This window comes from Salvelinus fontinalis, chromosome 5 (assembly GCF_029448725.1).
Source record: "Salvelinus fontinalis isolate EN_2023a chromosome 5, ASM2944872v1, whole genome shotgun sequence".
NCBI classification, from domain to species: Eukaryota; Metazoa; Chordata; class Actinopteri; order Salmoniformes; family Salmonidae; genus Salvelinus; species Salvelinus fontinalis.
In genome coordinates, this window is record NC_074669.1 from 31,408,364 (window position 1) to 31,423,784 (window position 15,421).

The following is a 15,421-nucleotide window of genomic DNA, read 5'->3' on the forward strand; positions in this document are numbered from 1 at the left end:
ACGATGTGAAAAGTTGGGCACGCTTTTCAGTTCATCCCGAACGCAGTTGACATTTCCACATGGCAAGAGGACAGCTTTCCACCAAAAGACGATTTCTCCCAAGAAAGGATCCTTTGCCCAAGATACTGATGGAAGAACAGCTCAAGGTAGGACATTTTTATTATGATAAATCGTGTTTCTGTCGAAACATTTTAGTGGCTTAGGACGCCATGTTTTTTGACGTAGCTTCGCTTGGCGCAAACTGTATTGAAAAGTAAGGATAAATTAAAAAATGTAATAACGCAATTGTATTAAGAATTAAATTGTCTATCAATCCCTGTCCACCCTATATTTTTTAGTCACGTTTATGAGTATTTATGTATAAGAGTAGATCACTGTCTAAGTGGCGCAAGGACATTTTCTGACCAGCTGAGCTACATTTCACATTGTCTAACCATGATTTTGGTGGCTAAATATAAACATTTTCGATCAAACTGTATATGCATGTTGTAATGTGATGTTACAGGAGTGTCATCGGAAGAATTCTGAGAAGGTTAGTGAAAAAATTAATATCTTTTGGCGATGTTGACTTTTATCGCTCACTTTGGCTAGAATCAATGCTGGGCTGCTAATTGCTATGTGCTAAGCTAATATAACGATTTATTGTGTTTTCGCTGTAAGACACTTAGAAAATCTGAAATATTGTCTGTATTCACAGGATCTGTGTCTTTCGATTCGTGTATGCTGTGTATTTTTACGAAATGTTTGATGATTAGTAGTTAGGTAAACACGTTGCTCATTGTAATTATTCTAGTCCATTTGTGATGGTGGGTGCAATTGTAAACTATGCCATATACCTGAAATATGCACTTTTTTCTAACAAAACCTATCCCATACCATAAATATGTTATCAGACTGTCATCTAATGAGTTTTTTTGTTGGTTAGGGGCTATAAATATCTTAGTTTAGCCGAATTGGTGATGGCTACTGGTGTTGGTGGACAAATAAAAGATGGTGGATTATGCTAATGTGTTTTTAGGTAATAGATGTACATCTTTACATATTGTGTCTTCCCTGTAAAACATTTTAAAAATCGGAAATGTTGACTGGATTCACAAGATCTGTGTCTTTCATTAGCTGTATTGGACTTTAATGTGTGAAAGTTAAATATTTTAAAAAAATATTTTTTTTGAATTTCGCGGCACTGGTTTTTCAGTGGGGGGGGGGGGGGTGTGCCGCTAGCGCCACGCTGATCCTAGACAGGTTAAATACTCTAAAGTGTTACATTTCTAACTCAAAGCAGCAGTACAGTATTTAGTCAGCAACATCTTTATGCTTTTGTTAATAAAATAATGAGAAATAAGACATTCAAATGCGGATGTTTATATAAACTACATTTTAGTCGCACTTACACCCAGCTCCACGACCACAGGTAAAACCCTAATGAGATGATCAATGTATTTGTTGTATTGTTGTATCGTCAATTTCTCTAGCTGAAACATCGTGATGGCCTTGACCTGTTCATCTTTGCTGATCGGCTTGGCAGAGTTATGGATGGATGTTTCCAGTTGATGCCAAACAAGTTCGATCGGGTTTAAATCAGGATACCTACATGTAGAGATTAAAAAAATATTTGTAGATATACTGTAGGCCTACCCAAGGTGTTGTAGGTCTTTAATTTATTTATTTATTTTTTATTTAACCTTTAATTTACTACATAAAGGTCTACTTACTCTGCTGGCGTCTTGACCCAGTTTAAGCCCTCATTTGCAATGCAAACCCGGGCGGCATTGTGTTTTGGGTCATTGTCTGCATTTGGAGAAGAAAAAAAGACATTTAGCCTGACAGCCAAAATTAGGTACAATAATAGAAATAAACATGTAAATAGGCCTAAAAGTAACAAAATATTGCTATAATCCTACCTTGAAAGAAACAATGTGTTCCCAGAAACACCTGTCTGACATAGGTTCCAGCATATCTCTTGAGGATTTCTTCCTCAAAGAAACCCCGAGCCATAATACTTGAAAAAGGAGGACAGAGTGAATTATTGTGGAACACATGACAGTCCATGAGGTGTAGGCTACTATATTTTATGTACCTTTAGCTTTGTAAATAGCCAAACTTACCATCAAAAATCTAATATGGGCCTGGTCCCTGACGAGAAATTGCCCCCAACACATGGAGTTTGAGTGGATGCTTGGGACTCGGCTTGCTTGATCTTCTTCCTTTTTTTGTAGCAATTTTGAGCAAATTGGGCCACGGTTGTTTCGTATGTCAAGATTACATTTTTGAATGTCTCGCCAGCTTTGATCAATGCCTGGGCCTGCAGGACACAAAGTTCTTTGTTTGTCAGACGAATCATTGGGTAGAAACTACAAAACAGTACATAACAAGCAAACAGACAAGGTAATTGTTCTGATAATTAAAAAATATATATATATCAATACATATCCAAATAAATATATAGACATATATATATATACACTGCTCAAAAAAATAAAGGGAACACTTAAACAACACAGTGTAACTCCAAGTGAATCACACTTCTGTGAAATCAAACTGTCCACTTAGGAAGCAACACTGATTGACAATAAATTTCACATGCTGTTGTGCAAATGGAATAGACAAAAGGTGGAAATTATAGTGGTAGCATGAGACGGAGTCTACAACCCACACAAGTGGTTCAGGTAGTGCAGTTCATCCAGGATGGCACATCAATGCGAGCTGTGGCAAAAAGGTTTGCTGTGTCTGTCAGCGTAGTGTCCAGAGCATGGAGGCGCTACCAGGAGACAGGCCAGTACATCAGGAGACGTGGAGGAGGCCGTAGGAGGGCAACAACCCAGCAGCAGGACCGCTACCTCCGCCTTTGTGCAAGGAGGTGCACTGCCAGAGCCCTGCAAAATGACCTCCAACAGGCCACAAATGTGCATGTGTCTGATCACCACAGATAACCATCCGTGGTGATCAGGGAAGAAAGAGCTGGACAACGGGCCGCACTGAAAAAACGCATGGTTGCCAAGAAAGCGGTTAGTTAAGCTAGATTCTTAATATGTGTATGCAGCACTTGTGTGTTGGAGTCACTTTTAATTCTTAATTGATCTACCGTTTCTATCATAGGCCACTGTAATCGATGGGGGCTCTGGGCGGTACCATTCTGCTCATCTGATGAAGGTGCTCATGGGTGAGATTCAAACTTTGAAGACTGAGATCGAGTCATTGAAGGCAGACCATCAGAAAGAGAAACATTCTCTGAGGGAAGAGATACGGGCGACAGCTGATGCATTGGTTCAGAGCCAGGCGGTATTGGTGGAGAGTCTCTCCTCATTAGCGGAGAGTCAGGCGGCATTGGTGGAGAGTCAGGTAGAGAATGACGCATTGAAAAGGGAAAGGAACGAGATGGAGTCACAATCCATGACAGGTACACCTGTGAGCTCTGGAACTCCACCTCCAACAGGAAGAGTCAACATACCTGGCAGGTTCGTCAGGTCGTCGGTTCACACTGACATTTCCATTCCTCTTCTGACAACAGAACTTGACCAACTGCTCACCAGGCACAGCAAGGGCCGCCCGGACCGTTATGCTGTTCTGCTATTTCAAGGATGTGTAACCGAAGAGAGATACCATGAGTGGGCACAGAATACAAACTGGGATGATCCCGAGGCAAATGTGGCTTACCAGTGACCCTCCGCATTTTCATCATTAATACTGTGTCTCAGAAGTTTCCGTCCATGACTGATGCATCCTGAAAAAGCATTAAAGACAGAGTTAAAGAGTACTTGAGGTCTCCGAGAAAGTCTGGACACGGCCTGCTCTCCCTTAAACCTGTTGGGGATGGGGGCGCTGTTTAGACTATTTATGCTAATGTGGCTAATTTTTTAAACGGCTTCCCACAAAATCCTTGATCGTACAATATGCATATTATTATTATTATTGGATAGAAAACAGTCTATAGTTTCTATAGGAGTTGAAATTTTGTCTCTAAGTGGAACAGAGCCCATTCTACAGCAATTTCCCTGACATGGAGTCAGATTTGAGAAACGTTGGCCACTTTTCTGAAGTCATTTAAACGGGCACTGTCGTTGCTATGACTATACGGACACTTCTTACGTCTTCCCCTGGATGCCTTTACGTGATGACGATTCCAACGGGCTCGATTGCTCGTTCACAGGCCCTACAAATGAAAAAAACCTTTAGCTAGCAAGTCTTTTCTTGCTGCGTAACGCGCGTGGAAGACACCGACCCTCTCCTGTTCCAAGCGTTAGTTTAGCCTGTTATATTTCTCCGGTCATCTTTTCACTCGTTATAGGAGTTACAAACATCACAAAGTAGTTAATTTAAAGCGTTTTATAGCAATTTATATCCGTTTAGTGCGATTTTGGGACATTTATTTTTGCAACGATGTGAAAAGTTGGGCACGCTTTTCAGTTCATCCCGAACGTAGTTGACATTTCCACATGGCAAGAGGACAGCTTTCCACCAAAAGACGATTTCTCCCAAGAAAGGATCCTTTGCCCAAGATACTGATGGAAGAACAGCTCAAGGTAGGACATTTTTATTATGATAAATCGTGTTTCTGTCGAAACATTTTAGTGGCTTAGGACGCCATGTTTTTTGACGTAGCTTCGCTTGGCGCAAACTGTATTGAAAAGTAAGGATAAATTAAAAAATGTAATAACGCAATTGTATTAAGAATTAAATTGTCTATCAATCCCTGTCCACCCTATATTTTTTAGTCACGTTTATGAGTATTTATGTATAAGAGTAGATCACTGTCTAAGTGGCGCAAGGACGTTTTCTTTACCAGCTTGTCTACATTTCACATTGTCTAACCATGATTTTGGTGGCTAAATATAAACATTTTCGATCAAACTGTATATGCATGTTGTAATGTGATGTTACAGGAGTGTCATCGGAAGAATTCTGAGAAGGTTAGTGAAAAAATTAATATCTTTTGGCGATGTTGACTTTTATCGCTCACTTTGGCTAGAATCAATGCTGGGCTGCTAATTGCTATGTGCTAAGCTAATATAACGATTTATTGTGTTTTCGCTGTAAGACACTTAGAAAATCTGAAATATTGTCTGTATTCACAGGATCTGTGTCTTTCGATTCGTGTATGCTGTGTATTTTTACGAAATGTTTGATGATTAGTAGTTAGGTAAACACGTTGCTCATTGTAATTATTCTAGTCCATTTGTGATGGTGGGTGCAATTGTAAACTATGCCATATACCTGAAATATGCACTTTTTTCTAACAAAACCTATCCCATACCATAAATATGTTATCAGACTGTCATCTAATGAGTTTTTTTGTTGGTTAGGGGCTATAAATATCTTAGTTTAGCCGAATTGGTGATGGCTACTGGTGTTGGTGGACAAATAAAAGATGGTGGATTATGCTAATGTGTTTTTAGGTAATAGATGTACATCTTTACATATTGTGTCTTCCCTGTAAAACATTTTAAAAATCGGAAATGTTGACTGGATTCATAAGATCTGTGTCTTTCATTAGCTGTATTGGACTTTAATGTGTGAAAGTTAAATATTTTAAAAAAATATTTTTTTTGAATTTCGCGGCACTGGTTTTTCAGTGGGGGGGGGGGGGGGTGTGCCGCTAGCGCCACGCTGATCCTAGACAGGTTAAGTAAGAAATTAGGCACTTTCCCATGTTTACTACAGTATGTACTGTATGCTATGTTTACTTGTCAGACTGCACAGTAGCCTAAAAAACAAATGCAGGTGGCTTATACTGTATCTTCAAAATGCTTTAAATGCTTTATTATCCATATATTTAAAAGCATATACGGTACAGTACTGTATTTCTTCATCAGAATCTTTATGCTTTCGTTAATAAAATAATGATAAAAATACACTTTCAAAATGCTGATGTTTATTTAGTTATGGATCTGTAATTAATTAATTGTTCAAATATGTCATGATATTCTTGAGATGTCTTGACTGAATATAAGCAAGGGATGTTGTCACGGCCGTCAAAAGGAGGAGACCAAGGCCCAGTGTGGTATGCGTACATTCTTCTTTATTATAAGAATGAACATTGAACAAAACTAACAAAACGAATCGTGAAGCTATACAAATGAGTGCGGACAGGCAACTACACATAGACAAGAACCCACGAACACAAAAGGTAAAATGGCTACCTAAATATGTTCCCCAATCAGAGACAACGATAAACAGCTGCCTCTGATTGGGAACCATATCAGGCCACCATAAACCTACACATCACCTAGACCTACATACCCTAGACTTACAAAAACCCTAGACAATACAAAAACTAGCGTACCCACCCTCGTCACACCCTGACCTAACCAAAATATAAAGAAAACATAGATATCTAAGGTCAGAGCGTGACAGATGTCTGTTTTTTTGCCTTATTCTCACTCACTTTAGGTTAAATGAAAACGAAATCTCCAAAATATTGTTACTTTTTAAACAAAGTGATTACTTTTATTAATGAATTTAGAATTATATAAAAGCCCCTTGGGTTCTGTGAGAATATCAAAACTGAAAATGCCCCTTATATTATATATTAACCTGTCTAGGCTGAGGGTGCCGCTAGCGGCACTCCCCCCCCACCCCCACTGAAAAGGCAGAGCCGCGAAATTCAAAAAAAATATATTTTTTAAATATTTAACTTTCACACATTAAAGTCCAATACAGCTAATGAAAGACACAGATCTTGTGAATCCAGCCAACATGTCCGATTTTTAAAATGTTTTACAGGGAAGACACAATATGTAAAGATGTAAATCTATTAGCTAAAAACACATTAGCATAATCCACCATCTTTTATTTGTCCACCAACACCAGTAGCTATCACCAATTCGGCTAAACTAAGATATTTATAGCCCCTAACCAAGAAAAAAACTCATCAGATGACAGTCTGATAACATATTTATGGTATGGGATAGGTTTTGTTAGAAAAATGTGCATATTTCAGGTAGATGGCATAGGTTACAATTGCACCCACCGTCACAAATGGACTAGAATAACTACATAGAGCAACGTGTTTACCTACTTACTAATCATCAAACATTTCGTAAAAATACACAGCATACACTAATCGAAAGACACAGATCCTGTGAATACAGACAATATTTCAGATTTTCTAAGTGTCTTACAGCGAAAACACAATAAATCGTTATATTAGCATAGCACATAGCACATAGCAGCCCAGCATTGATTCTAGCCAAAGTGAGCGATAACGTCAACAGCGCCAAAATATATTAATTTTTTCACTAACCTTCTCAGAATTCTTCAGATGACACTCCTGTAACATCATGTTACACAATCCATATAGAGTTTGATCGAAAATGTTTATATTTAGCCACCAAAATCATGGTTAGACAATGTGAAATGTAGCCCAGCTGGTGAGAAAATGTCCGTGCGCCATATTAGACAGTGATATACTCTTATACATAAATACTCATAAACGTGACTAAAAAATATAGGGTGGACAGGGATTGATAGACAATTTAATTCTTAATACAATCGCGGAATTACATTTTTTAAATTATCCTTACTTTTCAATACAGTTTGCGCCAAGCGAAGCTACGTCAAAAAACATGGCGTCCTAAGCCACTAACATTTTTCGACAGAAACACGATTTATCATAATAAAAATGTCCTACTTTGAGCTGTTCTTCCATCAGTATCTTGGGCAAAGGATCCTTTCTTGGGTCTAATCGTCTTTTGGTGGAAAGCTGTCCTCTTGCCATGTGGAAATGCCAACTGCGTTCGGGATGAACTGGAAGCGTGCCCAGCGATTCACAGCGTTTCAGAAATAAATGTCCCAAAATCGCACTAAACGGATATAAATTGCTATAAAACGCTTTAAATTAACTACCTTATGATGTTTTTAACTCCTATAACGAGTAGAAACATGACCAGAGTAATATTACTCCCTCCACTAATGCTTGGAACAGGTGCGGGTCGGTGTCCTCCACGCGCATAACGCAGCAAGAAAAGAGTTCCTAGCTACAGGGTTTTTTAATTTGTAGTGCCTGTGAACGCGCAATCGACCCCATTCAAATCGTCATCACGTAAAGGCATCCAGGGGAAGACGTAACCAGTGTCCGTATACTCATAGCAATAACTGTGGCCTTTTAACTGACTCCAGATCAGGGGCCAACATTTCTGAAATCTGACTCCATGTCAGGGAAATTGCTGTAGAATGGGTTCTGTTCCACTTAGAGACAAAATTTCAACTCCTATAGAAACTATAGACTGTTTTCTATCCAATAATAATAATAATATGCATATTGTACGATCAAGAATTTTGTGGGAAGCCGTTTCAAAAATTACACGATTAGCATAAATAGTGACAACAGCGCCCCCAGCCTCAACAGGTTAATTTAGAGTCCTCCAATCCTCTAAATGTAATTATTGGCAGAGAGTCACGTCCACGAAAATATATTTTTCCATATACTGTAGGCCTACCATAGGCGAAATGAGTCTCACTAGTGTTGAGCAATGTCTAATGAATGCAAACAATTTAGAATCCTCCAATCCTGTAGCCTGACGTCATGTTGTACTGGCTTTACTTACAAATTAGTGAGAATATCTCACCCCACGTTGTAGAATTGCCCTTTTCTCGCTCACACTAGGTTAAATGAAAACAAAATCTCCAAAATATTGTTACTTTTTAAACAAAGCGATTATTATTATTAATGATTTAGAATTATATGAAAGCCCCTTAGATATTCTCAGATATCCTCACAGATCCTAATGGAAAATGCCCCATAGAGAGTCCTCCAATCCTCTAAATGTAATTATTGGCAGAGTCGCGTTATTCAAAATAAAAAATAAAATGATATACTGTAGGCCTACCATAGGTGAAATGAGTCTCACTAATGTTGCGTAATGTCTGAAATGAAATAACACATATGGAATCACATTATACAACGCAATATTTTACGTTCCATTCTAACAGAAACCCAGAGGGTTTTTGGATTGTCATGGTAAAGAACACCGTAATATTACTTCTAATTAATTAAGCAAGTACCAGTCAAAAGTTTGGACACACCTACTCATTCCAGGATTTTTCTTTATTTTTACTATTTTCTAGTAAAAATAAAGAAAAATCCTGGAATGAGTAGGTGTGTTCAAACTTTTGACTGGTACTGTATGCATCTTCAACGTTTCCTCTATAGTCTCTACAGTTGCCATAATAGTGAAGACATCAAAACTATGAAATAACACATATGGAATCATGTAGTAACCAAAAAAGTGTTAAACAAATCAAAATATATTTTAGATTTTAGATTCTTCAAAGTAGCCAACTTTTGCCTTGATGACAGCTTTGCACACTCTTGGCATTCTCTCAACCTGCTTCACCTGGAATACTTTAATTCCAGGTGAAGTCTTGAAGGAGTTCCCACATATGCTGAACACTTGTTGGCTGCTTTTCCTTCACTCCGTGGTCCACCTCATCCCAGACAATCTCAATTGGGTTGAGGTCGGGTGATTGTGGAGGCCAGATCATCTGTTGAGGCACTTCATCACTCTCCTTCTTGATCAAATTAAAATCAAATCAAATCAAATTGGTCACATACATATGGTTAGCAGATGTTAATGCTAGTGTAGCAAAATGCTTGCTACAATGCAGTAATAACCAATGAGTAATCTAACCTAACAATTTCACAACAACTACCTTATACACACAAGTGTAAAGAGATGAAGAATATGTACATACAAATATATGAATGAGTGATGGTACAGAATGGCATAGGCAATATGCAGTAGATGATATAGAGTACAGCATATACATATGAGATGAGTAATGTAGGGTATGTAAACATTATATTAAGTGGCATTGTTTAAAGTGGCTAGTGATACATTTTTTACATCAATTTTTCTATTATTGAAGTGGCTGGAGTTGAGTCAGTATGTTGGCAGCAGCCACTCAATGATAGTGGTGGCTGTTTAACAGTCTGATAGCCGTGAGATAGTAGCTGTTTTTCAGTCTCTCGGTCCCTGCTTTGATGCACCTGTACTGACCTCGCCATCTGGATAATAGTGGGGTGAACAGGCAGTGGCTTGGGTGGTTGTTGTCCTTGATGATCTTTATGGCCTTCCTGTGACATCGGGTGGTGTAGGTGTCCTGGAGGGCAGGTAGTTTGCCCCCGGTGATGCGTTGTGCAGACCTCACTACCCTCTGGAGAGCCTTACGGTTGTGGGCGGAGCAGTTGCCGTACCAGGCGGTGATACAGCCCGACAGGATGCTCTCGATTGTGCAACTGTAAAATTTGTGAGTGCGTTTGGTGACAAGCCAAATTTCTTCATCCTTCAATCTTTCAATCTTCAATTTCTTCATCCTCCTGAGCTTGAGGTCACCACGCTGTCTGTGTGGGTGGACCAATTCAGTTTGTCCGTGATGTGTACGCCGAGGAAGTTAAAACTTTATACCCTCTCCACTACTGTCCCGTCGATGTGGATAGGGGGGTGCTCCCTCTGCTGTTTCCTGAAGTCCACGATAATCTCCTTTGTTTTGTTGACGTTGAGTGTGAGGTTATTTTCCTGACACCCCACTCCGAGGGCCCTCACCTCCTCCCTGTAGGCCGATTCGTCGTTGTTGGTAATCAATCCTACCACTGTAGTGTCGTCTGCAAACTTGATGATTGAGTTGGAGGCGTGCAGGAGAGGGCTCAGAATGCACAGGAGAGGGCTCAGAACGCACCCTTGTGGGGTCCCAGTGTTGAGGATCAGCGGGGTGGAGATGTTACCTCCCCTCACCAACTGGGGGCGGCCCGTCAGGAAGTCCAGTACCCAGTTGCACAGGGCTGGGTCGAGACCCAGGGTCTCGAGCTTGATGACGAGTTTGGAGGATACTATGGTGTTAAATGCTGAGCTGTAATCGATGAACAGCATTCTCACATAGGTATTCCTCTTGTCCAGATGGGTTAGGGCAGTGTGCAGTGTGGTTGCGATTGCGTCATCTGTGGACCTATTGGGGCGGTAAGCAAATTGGAGTGGGTCTAGGGTGTCAGGTAGGGTGGAGGTGATATGGTGCTTGACTAGTCTCTCAACGCACTTCATGATGACGGAAGTGAGTGCTACGGGGCGGTAGTCGTTTAGCTCAGTTACCTTAGCTTTCTTGGAAACAGGAACAATGGTGGCCCTGTTGAAGCATGTGGGAACAGCAGACTGGGATAAGGATTGATTGAATATGTCCGTAAACACACCAGCCAGCTGGTCTGCGCATGCTCTGAGGACGCGGCTGGGGACGCCGTCTGGGCCTGCAGCCTTGCGAAGGTTAACACGTTTAAATGTTTTACTTGCGTCGGCTGCAATGAAGGAGAGTCCTTAGGTTTTGGTTGCGGGCCGTGTCAGTGGCACTGTATTATTTTTTTGTATTTATTTATATATTTTTTTTATCCCATTTTCTCCCCCATTTTCGTGGTATCCAATCGCTAGTAATTACTACCTTGTCTCATCGCTACAACTCCCGTACGGGCTCGGGAGAGACGAAGGTCGAAAGCCATGCGTCCTCCGAAGCACAACCCAACCAGCCGTACTGCTTCTTAACACAGCGCGCCTCCAACCCGGAAGCCTTCCGCACCAATGTGTCGGAGGAAACACCGTGTACCTGGCCCCCCTTGGTTGGCGCGCACTGCGCCCGGCCCGCCACAGGAGTCGCTGGAGCGCGATGAGACAAGGATACCCCTACCGGCCAAACCCTCCCTAACCCGGACGACGCTATGCCAATTGTGCGTCGCCCCACGGACCTCCCGGTCGCGGCCGGCTGCGACAGAGCCTGGGCGTGAACCCAGAGACTCTGGTGGCGCAGTTAGCACTGCGATGCAGTGCCCTAGACCACTGCGCCACCCGGGAGGCCCTAGTGGCACTGTATTGTCCTCAAAGCGAGCAAGGAAGTTGTTTAGTCTGTCTGGGAGCAAGACATCCTGGTCTGCGACGGGGCTGGTTTTCTTTTTGTAATCCGTGATTGACTGTAGACCCTGCCACATACCTCTTGTGTCTGAGCTGTTGAATTTTGACTCTACTTTGTCTCTATACTGACGCTTAGCTTGTTTGATTGCCTTGCGGAGGAAATAGCTACACTGTTTGTATTCGGTCATGTTTCCGGTCACCTTGCCCTGGTTAAAAGCAGTGGTTCGCGCTTTCAGTTTCACGCAAATGCTGCCATCAATCCACGATTTCTGGTTTGGGAATGTTTTAATAGTTGTTGTGGGTACGACATCGCCGATGCAATTGCTAATAAACTCGCTCACCAAATCAGCGTATTCGTCAATGTTGTTGTTTGACGCAATGCGGAACATATCCCAATCCACGTGATCGAAGCAATCTTGAAGCGTGAAATCAGATTGGTCGGACCAGTGTTGAACAGACCTGAGCGCGGGAGCTTCCTGTTATAGCCCTTATAAAGCCTGGAGGTGTGTTGGGTCATTGCCCTGTTGAAATAAAAATTATAGTCCCACTAAGTGCAAACCAGATGGGATGGCGTATCGCTGCAGAATGCTGTGGTAGCCATGCTGGTTAAGTGTGCCTTGAATTAGAAAACAATCGCCGACAGTGTTACTAGCAAAGCACCCCAACACCATCACACCTCCTTCTCCATGCTTCACAGTGGAAACTACACATGTGGAGATCAGCCGTTCACGTACTCTGTGTCAAAGAGACACAGAGGTTGAAACTTAGAATCTCAAATTTGGACTCATCAGACCAAAAGATAGATTTACACCAGTCTCCATTATTTCATAGGTTTGATGTCTTCACTATTATTCTACAATGGAGAAAATAGTGAAAATAAAGAAAATCCCTGGCATGGGTAGTTGTGTCCAAACTTTTGACAGGTACTGTATGTATCTTCAACGTTTCCTATATTGTCTCTACAATTGCCATAGTCTCTACAGTCCCTGAGCATCTATAGTCCCTACAGCATATATAGTCCCTCAGCATGTAGTCTCAATAGTTTATATAGTCATAAATACTATAGTAGTCTCTATAGGCTCTATAGTCTTGCCCATACATATAGAATAACACCTTGTGCTAATATTTCAGATTAGTGTTGCCCTCAGACATTTTTATGTTAAGTTACATAGGTTTTATTATTACTATTGTTATTATTATTATGTGGAAACAGAGACTAGGGGCAAAAGTGAAAGCGTTTACCTTCAAGTAGGTTTTGGTTTTGCTAGGGTGCAAGCATCTGCCTTTGATTCCAAAGGTTGCAAGTTTGTATCCAGCGATGTAACGTTTGTTTTTTTATATATATTTTTTAGCATCCCAAACCTTAACCCTTACCTTAACCATTCGGAGTTAATGACTAACCTAAAAATGTGAAGTTCATGCCTAAACTTAACCATAAAGACTTTGAAATTTGACATTTGGGAGAACTTTGAAATGTGTTGTTTGAGAAACATGGATGAACGTCTAATTCTGACGTGAGACTGTGAGAGCTAGTAGTGGATGTTGATAGACAGACTGGTGTTATCATTATATTATTCTCTCCTATTGCTCTCCAAATCTCCTCAAATAACAGGCTATGGTTCTCTGTCTATGTGTCAGTCTGTCTGTCTGTCTCCATGTGTCCTTTGTGTTACAAACATCTCACATGATGATTGACAGCTATTATTCTTTCCTTGCTCTCCACCTCTCCTCCACTAACTGGCTGAGTTCTATTGCTCAATGCTCTGTCTCTGCACAGTCAGTATGAAACCATAGTTACCATATTAATCATATATAAAGAAGGAAGGAATATTTCTCTAAGACTCTACGAGTTTGTGTGAGTATCTTCATTTATTGATTTCAGCAAAGTTTGAATAGTCTGGATCCAATGAGTTAATGTGCGCAGTGTCTATGTGTACTTTCACTTATGCACCTGGGTTGGACTTGTTCTGTGTGTGTGTGTGTGTGTGTGGATGCGTGCGTGTTTCTCCTAATACAGTAGCTATGTTGGTCTATTACTTCAAACAATGTGTATGCAGGTTGCACAGGATTCACAACTTCTCAAACAGCCTGATTCATACTCTTAGAGGAGATGCTCCCACAATAATGTGATTTGTACCGCAAACAAGTTAAAGTATGGGATTCTTCACACACACCACACTAATCCAATTCCATCCTATTCCACTACCTTTTCAAGCTTATTTTATATGAAAAAGAACTTTGCTTTTATACTTACAAGACCATCATGCTTGATTGAGCAAGCTGTTATATCTTGTAGTAATGTGGTGCCTGCCAGTATTTCCTTAACCTTTTTATGTCATTGAGAAAAAATATATACAGTGCATTCGGAAAGTATTCAGACCCCTTCACTTTTACAAATGTTGTTGCATTACAACCTTATTCTAAAATGGATTTTAAAAAATACCCTCATCAATCTACACACGATCAAAATAATGACAAAAGCAAAAACAGTTTTATTTTTTATTTTAGGAAACGTAAACTGAAATATCACATTTACATAAGTATTCAGACCTTTTACTCAGTACTTTGTTGAAGCACCTTTGGCAACAATTGCAGCCTCAAGTCTTCTTGGGTATGATGCTACAAGCTTGGCACACCTGTATATGGGGAGTTTCTCCCATTCTTCTCTGCAGATCCCCTCACGCTCTATCAGGTTGGATGAGGAGAGTCACTGGACAGCTATTTGCAGGTCTCTCCAGAGATCGGGTTCAAGTCCAGGCTCTGGCTGGGCCATTCAGAGACTTGCCCCGAAGCCAATCCAGCATTGTAATGGCTGAGTGGTTTGGGACGTTGTCCTGTTGAAAGTTGAACCTTTGCCCCAGTCTGAGGTCCTGAGCGCTCTGGAGCAGGTTTTCATCAAGGATCTCTCTATAATTTGCACCGTTCATCTTTCCCTCGATCCTGACTAGTCTCCCAGTCCCTGCCGCTGAAAAACATCCCTACAGCATGATGCTGCCACCAATATGCTTCATAGTAGGAATGGTGCCAGGTTTCCTCCAGACGGGACGCTTGGCATTTTGCCCAAATAGTTCAATCTTGGTTACATCAGACCAGAGAATCTTGTTTCTCATGATCTGAGATTCCTTTAGGTGGCTTTTGGCAAACTCCAAGTGGGCTATCATGTGCCTTTACTGAGGAGTGGCTTCCGTCTGGCCACTATACCATACAGGCCTGATTGGTGGAGTGCTGCAGAGATGGTTGTCCTTCTGGAAGGTTCTCCCATCTCCATAGAGGAACTCTGGAGCTCTGTCAGAAGTGACCATCGGTTTCTTTGTTTACCTCCCTGACCAAGGCCCTTCTCCCCCCATATCTCAGTTTGGCCGAGCGGCCAGCTCTAGGAAACTTCTTTCATTTAAGAATGATGGAGGTGTAGGTATATGTAGGTATAAGATGTAGAAATTGAAGGTAAAAGCAGAAGTGTTTATAAGTTTACTCCAATTGGGGGATTGGTGGTAGGGTCGCGGGGAATAATAATAAAGGCATATTCTTTAAAAAAG

General features: G+C 41.0%; 1 long non-coding RNA gene across 1 annotated transcript; it reads right to left on the bottom strand.

The window, feature by feature from the left end:
* Nucleotides 1-1,249: 1,249 nt before the first annotated feature.
* LOC129854771 (uncharacterized) lies at nt 1,250-1,985 on the bottom strand. The gene is made up of 3 exons (XR_008759374.1): nt 1,902-1,985; nt 1,713-1,788; nt 1,250-1,587 (listed from the first exon to the last, which is right to left on the bottom strand). It is a non-coding gene; the product is annotated as an uncharacterized LOC129854771 (long non-coding RNA).
* Nucleotides 1,986-15,421: the final 13,436 nt, after the last annotated feature.